We start from the raw sequence: 10,802 nt of genomic DNA, 5'->3' as shown, positions 1-10,802 counted from the left end.
GCGATTGGACACACAAGGAATTTGTCTTGGTGCAAATGCTCTCGGTGTACATAAAAGAAAAGTTACATTTACATTACATTTGTCAAGAGTCAAGAATTTCCTGCCCATATCAAAAACCCGCCTAGAAAGCAGAAAATCTGCAAACTTTACCTATTGTGTTATGATATTTTTTTTACAGGCAAGGAGATTTTTAGATGCATTCATGTATGAAATCTTCTCCACAACATCTAAACATCTAGATTCCCCAGGTTAGAAATGACACACGTTGTCTGCGTTTTTATATATGACTCCATGACTACGTGGGTGTTTCCACCTACATGGGGCAAAGCTTTAAGCTTGACTAAATTCAAGCAGGCAGAAGCCTCCAACTTGCTTTGTCTAGAGAACCGGATTGTGGAAACAGCTCTAGGTCAGTTGGTTTCCAAATGGAGGAGCTTAGTTGTGGTCCAACATAACACTTGCAGATCAAAGGAACAACAAATAAGTTTCATAGATGGATATGTCATCTCTAAGCAATTAGATTGTAAGAAAAGAACAGGTTTCAGCTCAGATGAAAAGTGGCCAAGTGCAGGGCGTGTGAACTAGTTTTATTTGATTTGGGGCTCATCCTTCCCACAGAGACAATTCTTTGGGGAGTAGAGCATTATTCTTGCTAGAAATTTCCCAGAAAACTAAAATGTAGGTTTTATTTTTATACTTAAAAAAACCTACTTTACATAGTGGAAATAATACATGTTTGACCATAGAATATTGGGGGATTTCTTTTCCCCAAACCACTGCAGATTTATTTATTTACTTACAAAATTTAGAGACCACTCATCTCACTCACAGAGCAACTCTGTGTGACTTGGTGAGGATGTTTCCAGATGTAGCTTCCATTATTCAGCTTTCCTCTTTCGTTCATGGATTTGTGTTTATTAGCAAGACTGGGAAGTGAATTCAGATGATGTTGTTTCCCGTGTGATTATCTTCCTTTCTTTTTTATTTTTATTTATTTATTTGGTTTGTCAATTGCTTACAAGATAATAGGTATAAGTAAAAACATAATTATGAATACATGGATACATATAAGAAAAATAAAAGAAACAATAGGACAGGGACGGTAGGCACGTTGGTGCGCTTATGCATGCCCCCTACAGACCTCTTAGGAAAGGGGTGAGGTCAATAGTAGACAGTCTAAGGTTAAAGTTTTTGGGGTTTGGGGAAGAAACCACAGAGTCAGGTAGAGTATTCCAGACATTGACCACTCTGTTGCTGAAGTCGTATTTCCTGCAATCGAGTTTGGTGCGATTAACCTTGAGTTTGTATCTATTGTTTGCTCTTGCATTGTTATGGTTGAAGCTGAAGTATTCATTGACAGGTAGGACATTGCAATGTATGATTTTATATACTATACTTAGATCGGACCGAAGGTGGCATAGTTCTAGCTTTTCTAGGTCTAAAATTTCAAGTCTGGTGGCATAAGGTATTCTGCAACGAGTAGAGGAGTGGATAACTCTTCTTGTGAAATATTTCTGGACTTTCTCAACTGTGTTAATATCAGATACATAATGTGGGTTCCAGACTGATGAGCTGTATTCGAGTATTGGTCTAGCAAATGTTTTGTATGCTCTAGTTAGTAGTGTAATATTACCAGAGAAAAAGCTACATAAGATTAGGTTAACAACTCTTAATGCCTTTTTGGCTATGTAGTTACAGTGGGCTCTAGCACTTAGATCATTAGAGATGAGTACTCCAAGGTCCTTGACAGAGTTTGGATCATCAACAAGGTCTTGACTATTCAGCCTGTATTTTATTTTCTGATTTTTTTTGCCAATATGTAGGACAGAGCATTTGTTTGTTGAGATTTGAAGTTGCCCATTTGTTTGACCATTCTGATACATAGTCGAGGTCTTTTTGAAGGGTAGCAGTATTGTCTGTGGTGTTGAATAGCTTTACATCGTCAGTGAAGAGGACCCAGTTGCTCTTGATATGATCACAGAGGTCATTTATGTAGAGTATGAAGAGAGTAGGTCCTAGAACACTGCCTTGGGGGACACCACTGTTGACAGGTCCAGAATTTGATAGGACGCTCCCAATTTTGACCATTTGTTGTCTGTTTGACGGGAATGCTTCTATCCAGTTATGCAGGTGTCCAGAGATACCATAAGATTTTAGTTTTAGGAGTAGTTTGTTGTGTACCACTGAATCAAAGGCTTTACAGAAGTCTATGTAGATTGCGTCTATTGCTTTGCCCTGATCGAGTTGTGTAGTCCATATGTTTTTGCAGTGTAACAGTTGTAGATTGCAGGATAGTTTTTTTTCTGAAACCAAATTGTTTATTAGAGAGTAGGTTGTTTGTTTCTAAGTGGAGGATAATGGATTGGTTAATAATTGATTCCATAACTTTACAGGTGACGCAGCATAAGGAGATTGGTCTGTAATTTTCAACTAGGCTGGGCTCTCCCTTTTTGAAGATGGGGATGACTGTGGCTTGTGACTAGTTTTGGCAAGGAGCTGATCCTGAAAGATTTTTCAAAGATTATGCTTAGAGGTTCAGCTATGGCAGTGGATAGCCTTTTTAAGAAGTAGGCACATATTCCGTCTGGTCCAATAGATAGAGATGGTTTTAGATTGCGTAGTGCTTTTTCAACATTGTCTTCTGTAAAATCGATATGTATTAGATCACTGTAGTTGTCTGTGGTTCAACTAGGAAATACTGGGCATGATCCATTGCTGTTTAGAAATACTGAGCCAAAGAATGTGTTAAAGAGGTTGGCTTTAATGGTGTCATCATTGCAGTCTTTACCATTAGGTCTTTTCATGGGTGGGATGGACCTTGAGTCTTTTAGTTTGTTGTTTACAAAATTGTAGAAAGCGCAGGTAGAATTGGTGCGTAGAAGGTTTTCCTCTTGTTTAATGTAATAATTGGTGCATTCAGTCTTTATCTGGTGGCATAAATTTTTGTATCGGCTTTTGAAGTTGGCAACGTGACCAGATTTGTTTTTCTGCCAAAGTGATCTCTTTTTGGATTGAAGCTTCCGTATTGTTATGACTAATCTGTTTTTTCTGGTTTTTGGAGTTGTTATTGGTACATATAGTTTGATGACTCTTTTAACTTCAAGTAAAAATATGTTGTAATGGTCTTCAACAGTATTACATCCAGTGAATAGAAATTGCCAATCGAGGGATGAGAGATTGTTGTCTATAAGATCATAGTTGCCTTTTTTGAAGTTATAATTGGGGAATCACATCATTGTGTTGATTTTTGTGTGGACATATGTTGAGACAAAAGTCAATCATGCTATGGTCACTGTTGGAAAAGGGTTCTTTAATTTGTATTCCGTAAATTGAATTCAAACTTTTCCTGTAGCTTTTTCCATCTTATTTTTCCCTTCCTTAAAAAGTGCTACCTTCACAATCTTTTTTTGATGCAGCTCTCTCTCTATGGACCTCCTTGGCTTGAATTGTTTCTTTTGGTACTGTACCAGAAAATAGGATCCAATAATGACAGATGTTCCACATGAACTTCAAAACCAGAAGAAAAGACAACCCAGTGCCCACTAGATGTTTTGTCTGGCAACTCTCATCAACTGTTCCTTTGGTATGTTGACTTGAGGGAGAAATCTAAATGATAAACAACCAAAGGGAACCAGGTTCTTTGTCCTAGTTATTTAATGTGATTAAAAAATGAAGACTATTTTTTGTCAGTAAATAGGTAATTGGGGAAAAATGGTACATTATATTTTGAACTAAGATACCTCAAATTGGCTAGAATGTATCAAAAATCCAGGACCCATGACTCCGATGGAACTGAAATTTGGCAAATTTAATAAAATCTTTTATGACATAAACATTATCATAAAACAGTTTATTGCATAATACACAATATTATAAAACATTCCCTTTGTTGATGTTTGAACTATACAGTTCAACAAGGGCTATTTTCAAGGCAGATGCAGTTCTGAATGCATTCCAACTTTTTCATTACATTAGAAGTTCTGTCATTGTTGAAGGCATTGGTAAAGGAGCTATCTCTGAAAGGTTGACCCAAGGGGTCACAGGTTGTCTAGCTTGTTTTAAAATTCTGACGAGATAAATTTCTTATCCAACCTGTAATGAAACTCTGGAAAGAAAAGGGGTGCTTTCAAAACATCGCACAACAAAGAAAAGATGAACATTTTTGTGGTGTCAAATAAATATTAGAAACCTCCCTATTAAACCAAAACTTGTTTAGAAAGATGAAAGGGGGGAGAGAGGCCCCATCTTAAGGGCTCCTAATAAGATATGCATAACCAATTTCCAAGATTCTGTAACCTAGCCCCTCCCTTATTGAGATACATCTGCCTTCTTTGAATCTGTGGGTATCTTGCATTTTAGAATATGTGAGAATCTTGCTTTCTAGACTGGTCTTAACACAATTCTGGCAGAATTAAGACAGAATGAACACCCATTGGTTTTCCTGTCCACGTTGTTACTCTGACACACTCTCCTCCAGTTGAGTTTCCAAAACTGCACTTACATCCCAAATGTACATAGGCTGGAGAACATAGTAAATGAGAAATACTATGCATTCTCCTCCTTCTCAATTTTACTTCTTTGGTGTGATCTGCGCCTTCCTTCTGCTACTGCCTCAAGGACAACAGTTAGTCTCAGCATACACAATAACTACACTAGGTAATATGTAATTTTACTATAGACTATTTTGAAATAAAACAATTTTTTTCTGGTAAGAATTTACCCAGAATTCTAAAGTGCTGTCATACATAGAAATATGGGCCATCAACTTAAAATAATAACATCATTGTTGACACCTCAGTTTTGAGAGGTGAATATAGCCTTGAGGGAAGACATTTCCCCTACAACTGGTTGTAAATTACAGTCACAGACAGGAAACTGTTATTTTGAGAACTCGTGTACCTAAATAGCTAAGGCTGCTTGGCCGGGTTCATTAAGAATGAGTGAAGGAGATGTTGTAGCATCTCTTTCTTTAATTCCCAACTTTTTGTTAAAAAAAAAAAAGTGGGATTCCTTTTTAATTATACAATTTTAAATGTAGCTTTACCCACTCCAGAGCAGATAATGATAAAGTGTAGGCTTGGGACATTTACTAGAGGTGTGAGTAGGAAGGCATCTGGTTACAGCATACCCTACATTTGATATACTTTCTCTTGGTCTTTCCTTATATTTGATATTGGAAGATAGGGGGATTGGAAGATAGGGGGAACAAGAATCTGTTTCTCTTATTGCCTTTACTATAGAGACAACGGGGAAGAGCCTTGAGGGACAGAAAGAAAAACTGGTCCCAAATGGTCAGATGAGCATGGCTTAAATCTCAGCCAAGACAATAATTGAAGAAAATGACTTGGACAAGCCCCTCCCTAACTCACATGAAGATAAAATGGCAGTGGAAGAAGCATTTTCAGACTTCCAAGATACTATAGCTTACTATAGCTATTACAATAAAAGTGATCCTGATCAATGTGTCATTGGTTCCTTAATCTGGTCTTTCTTGTATGGCTGACATTTCCTTCTCCAAGTTGAGGGGTGAATCCTGAAAAGAGTATGATGTCTGGGATGTCCATTCAGAGTCTCCATGATTGCAGTTTTAGTTACTCTTCTCTAATGCCTCACTAACATTGACCAATTAAGCAAATAGTTTTATGGACATAAATGATTTCTGATGATTCATCAGCTAGATGCTTCCACGGGAAGCCACATATAAGTCCAATTATTCCACTGTATCACCACTGTAACTGTAACTCTGAGATACAGAGTCGACTGGTAAGTGTGATCCAATTTGTTACAAAAGACTTTTGTGGCTCACAACACACTTCATTAGAGGCATGAATTGTAAATCCATTTTAATAGATCTGCTATCCACAAATGTATTTAAGGTGAAATCATGTAAACTTGTGGCCATAACCACATTCAGGGCAATGAGTTCCATAAATTAACTGTAAATGTTTCAAGGAAATAATTTAGTACCCTAAATTACTACTGCTACTATCATTGACTTGATTCCATAGTACAGGTATAGCTTTCTCCATATTATGAATGTTTTTTTTAAACAAATTTTATTCAGTTTTTCACATTAAAAACAAAAATCTCTTTTTAGTGGACAACATATTTCCGGGTCATCACCTTTACATACAAATATGACAGCAATTATACATTCATATATGCATACTTAATTCTATTATTACCTTTTCCATTCCAAATTTTCAGTAAGGAGAGAAACAAACACATTAATTCTAGCCTCTTTCATTAATCTCAATCGAAACATCTTTTTGTTTCGTTTCAATTATTTCAAATATAATCCTTTAATATTTATTTTAAAAATAAAGATAAACAATATGTGTTTGCCTAATAATAATAATGATAATAATAAAAAAGGTTACCAATGTCTCTCCTTGCTTTTAATAGTCTATATTAATTTATTAATTTAGTTGGTTCTTTAGTCTGTCATATTCCTTTTCCATTACACATTCTTTTTATAAATTCTAGATTAATACAAATTTTAACACTAAAGAAAAAAAAAACAAGTATATGATTCCCCCTTTTACTGCTTTGAGTGTGACACCCCAATGATTAAAATATACCTTTATTCCCTCATCTTGATTCCCAATAAACCATTATTTTTAAGAAGTTACAATAATAATCATGACATCTTTTCATTTGGATTCCGCAATATATTTTCCCCCTAATTTTTAATAAAAGTTATCAGTATCTATATTACCCTATTTTCTAAATATTTTTAATTGCAGAAATATTCTTATTACCCTTGTCTCCCTGCAGAATCCCCTTTTAATTCATCAACCATTATCTCTGAAAAAACAATTTCTTTTCAACGTTTTATTATTTCTGTATTTCTTTATTTCATGCACCTGTTTCTTACTGCTTCTCCTCCCCTCTTTTCCCCATATCTTTTCTCATTCCAGTTTGTATCTCTCTCTTTCTTAATATCTTCCTTTCCCCTTTTCTGCTGGGTCTTTCTGCCTTTCCCGACTTCACAGGTATTCCCCCTTTTGATTGCCTTCTTAAATCTCAACTTTTTAACCTTTCTTCTTTCCCCACTTCTTTGTAGTGTTCTTTGTGTTAATTGTCTATATAAAATGTCATTCTCCTTGAGTCAACTCCTCATCCTCTGAAGCTCTTTCTTGTTCTTCAATCGTCATTTCCATTTTTTTCTAACACAGAGCAAAGTGATTTGCCTCTTTCCTGTAGTAATTCTCTCATATTTTTAAGTTCCATTTTTAATTCCCAAGAGATATCATCATTACACACTCTTGTATTTTATGAACGTTAAAGTCCACACACACACACAAAAAAACACTTTTACTTTCCTTCTTTCTTCTTTTAATTTTCTAAAGTTCTCAATTATTCCAGCCCAGGGTCTATACCAAAAACATCAATCAATCCCACAGTCAGTCTTTCCTTGCTTTTTGTTTTATTCTAGTTCTGCTTTCACTTTCTAAGATTCTTACTTTGTTTCAATATTTCTTTAATGTTATATCCACACAAGTTCATTCAGAAACAGGATGATTTCCCTTTGTTTGAGCTCAAGTTTTTATCAAAAGGTGGCACTCTCCATTATACAAAGTCTTCACCTTTTTCCCCTATTTTTTGTTTAGGGTTTTCTAACCTCAATATTCCAGCACAGTCCAGTCTCCAATTTGTAAACTTTATTATTATTATTTTTGACAATCTTAAGTCCAGCTTTATTTTATGCCTGTTTATTGCCAAAATATTTTAGTCCAATTTAGTTAAATCTTTAGTTCCGGCTTCTTCCTTTCCTGGTTCGAAGCCCGCTTAGCTGTCAAAAATATTTTCTTATTTTTTTCCCCTGTCCCTTTGTTATTTCGCCGCTCACTTTTCTTTTCTTAAAAATTCCATGTTACCTTAATCCCGGGTACTTTTGTTTAGTTGTATTGCCCAGTTGTCCCGGTTCAGATGTTATCCACCTCTTTCTTCCCTCCTGCACAAAGCTTAATCCAGCTGAGTCCTCCTCTTCGGGGTGGCCATTTTAAATCACTGCTGCAGTTGTCTTCAGGGGGAAAAAGACCAAGCCCAGGAGGGGAGATGCGGCTCCCCTCAACCTAGCTTGTGGCTTCCCACTCTGCTGCCCCTCCAAGGCAGCTTCAGCCCCTAATCATAATGATCGGGCTCTCCAATGAAAGAGCACGGACCATAGCTGCAGAGAGTTGTGATCTATGGTCCGTCAGCGAGGAGGCTCCGCCTTCTTCCATATTATGAATGTTTTTTTTAAAGCTGTTCTTTCAGGAGAAGAGAAAGTTGAGTAAGATTTAATAAGAACCAAAAAGACCATCTCGCCTACAAGTTCTGGTGATCTCACCATGGACAATCAATGTGCCTATGGCAATCTCAAAAAGCATTTCACAGTTTGTGTAGATAATTTATGAGTATAGAACTTAGATCTCTACTGCAATTTATTACAAAGTGCCAAAGAAAGCAATGGATTTGCCAGCAACTGGTCTTCATAGATACATTTTTACTATGGGAAAGAAATAACTGCTGAATATAATTGGCTAACATGAGAGAGATATGTTCACAGATATCACCCACTGCCAGAAATTGTTCTATTTTTCCTGAATGCTTTTTCCCATATTGGATCCACCACATTAGATAAATCTTTGTGAGTTCATAGACTCTTTCACATCGTTTTCTTGGTCACAGTACAGAAGTTATTTGCCATTGCTTTCATCTGGAATGGATTCCCCTTCCCTACTTCTCAACTTATTCTTCAACCCTGCCATTCCATTATTTCCCATTCAAGTAATGATCTAGGCCAGAAGTGGTGAACCTATGCGTGCCACAAGTGGCATGCAGAGCCCTCTCTGTGGGCATGTGTGCCGTTGCCCCAGCTCAGCTCTGCTGCACATGCGAGCATGCCTCCCACAGGCTATCTAGTCTTCAGGTCTCTGCCGTGCATGCACAGGGGCGAGGAAGCACATGCTCTGGGGACACATTTGCAGAGGCACTTGGTGCCAAAAAGGTTAGCCATCTCTGATCTAGGCTATCTCTGTTTAGCTTTGAAGATCCATCAAGGTGACCTAGATACTGTGCCAGGGTGTGCGCAAAACATGCCTGAGAAGTGATATATACTCTTATCAACTTTCACTCCAGATGTTTCACTTTTCATTTTTGAAAACCTCTAGTGATGGAGTACCCACAGCTCTGGCAGGCAAGCTATTCCACTGATTAATTGTTCTCACTGTCAATTCCCCCCCCCCTTACTTCTAGGTTGGCTCTTTCCTTCATAGATTTCCACTATTGTTTCTTGACTTGCCCCTCTCAATCCCCTCTTTTCTGTGACAGCCCTCAAGTACTGGAAAACAGTTATCATGTCCCTCTTGTCTAACCCTTCTCTTCCTTAGGCTAGGCATAGCTGGTTCCTTTAACCATTCGACAACAATTTAGCCTCCCCAGGTGCCTTATCATCTTTGTTGCTTTTTTTCTACACTCTTTCTAGGGTATTAGCATCTTTGGTGACCAGAACTATATACAATATTCTCAAGTATTGTCCTCACTAGTGTGCTATAAAGGGGTATTATCACTTCTTGTGACTTGATGTTATCCCTTTGTTGAAATCACCTATTCTGTACCTATGCATTTGGCTTTTCCTGACTAAGTGGAGGACTGTACTTTTCTCACTATTGAACTGCATCTTGTTGAAAGAGCCCAATGCTGAAGTCTACCAAGATACTTCTGAATCTTGTGTCAATCTTCCAAAGTGTTAGCAATTCTCCCCAGCTTGATGTCATCTGTAAATTTGATGAGTTCCCCTTCTATCCCTGATCTGAATGGTTTGTGAAGAAGTTGAAGGGTAATGGGCCCAAAACAGAGCCATGAGGTATCCCAGTGCATGCTTCCCTCCATGTAGATGTAGTTCTATTAAGGACTATGTGCTAAGTGCAGATGGTCAGCCAACTACAAATTCAGTTGATGATGGTACTGTTTATCCTATATTGTTCTATCTTACCAAGTAAGTTGTCAAATGCCTTATTGAAGTCCAAATATACCATATCCACAGCATTTCACTGTGAACTTCAATCTACTGTATAAAAGGATATCCAGAATATAAGCAACCTCTTCAGACAAGTAATTCCCCTCTTACAAAATGAAATTGGTGCTTCTTTCATGTTTAAACTTTGTTCAATTGTCTTCTTCCTTCACAGGGCATCATGTAAACCCTACTTTGCATTTCTGACACTGGAAACTTCAGCTCTGATCATCAGCAGATTTGGGATTCCTGCCCTGGGTAATATCTGTGAGTACCAATTTGGGGATCTAGGCTTGATCAACTCTCCCCTCAAGACATTTGAGGAATATTATTTCAGCGGGGAGGATTGGTTTAAGGTTTTTAGTTAGATGAGTAACTCTAAGTTTGCTTTGAATTTTTGCTTTCAGTCAGATTTTTCTAGCCTAATGTATTCCACCTCTTCTTGCTCCATGTTTCCATGCAGGAGAGCAAATAAATAAACAAATCCAAACCATTGCTCCTTATCAAGAATTGTGCATTCCATCCAAATAATTAAACATAAAATGAGATGAAGCTGCAAGTGAAACTGCCCTGTAAATAAGCCACTTGAAGTATTTTGGTGGATGATAATTATACACTGAGGAAGCAGATTAATTAAAGCTAAACATAAGAGACAGAGAGGGAAGCTTGCAAGCCTAGCATTTTTTTAATTTCACGCTATTTCCCATATGACAAAGATTTTTGCTCAGGAGCATAGATTGTAGCTGCTAGGCAAACCAAACCCAGGTTGTTTCATGTAATTTTTTGCATCCGGTGCACC

Source organism: Notechis scutatus, chromosome 2, assembly GCF_049901735.1.
Source record: "Notechis scutatus isolate UNSWTSFEM ecotype Mainland chromosome 2, rNotScu1.2, whole genome shotgun sequence".
In the NCBI taxonomy this organism is placed as follows: Eukaryota; Metazoa; Chordata; class Lepidosauria; order Squamata; family Elapidae; genus Notechis; species Notechis scutatus.
Note: the sequence above shows the minus strand (reverse complement) of the source record.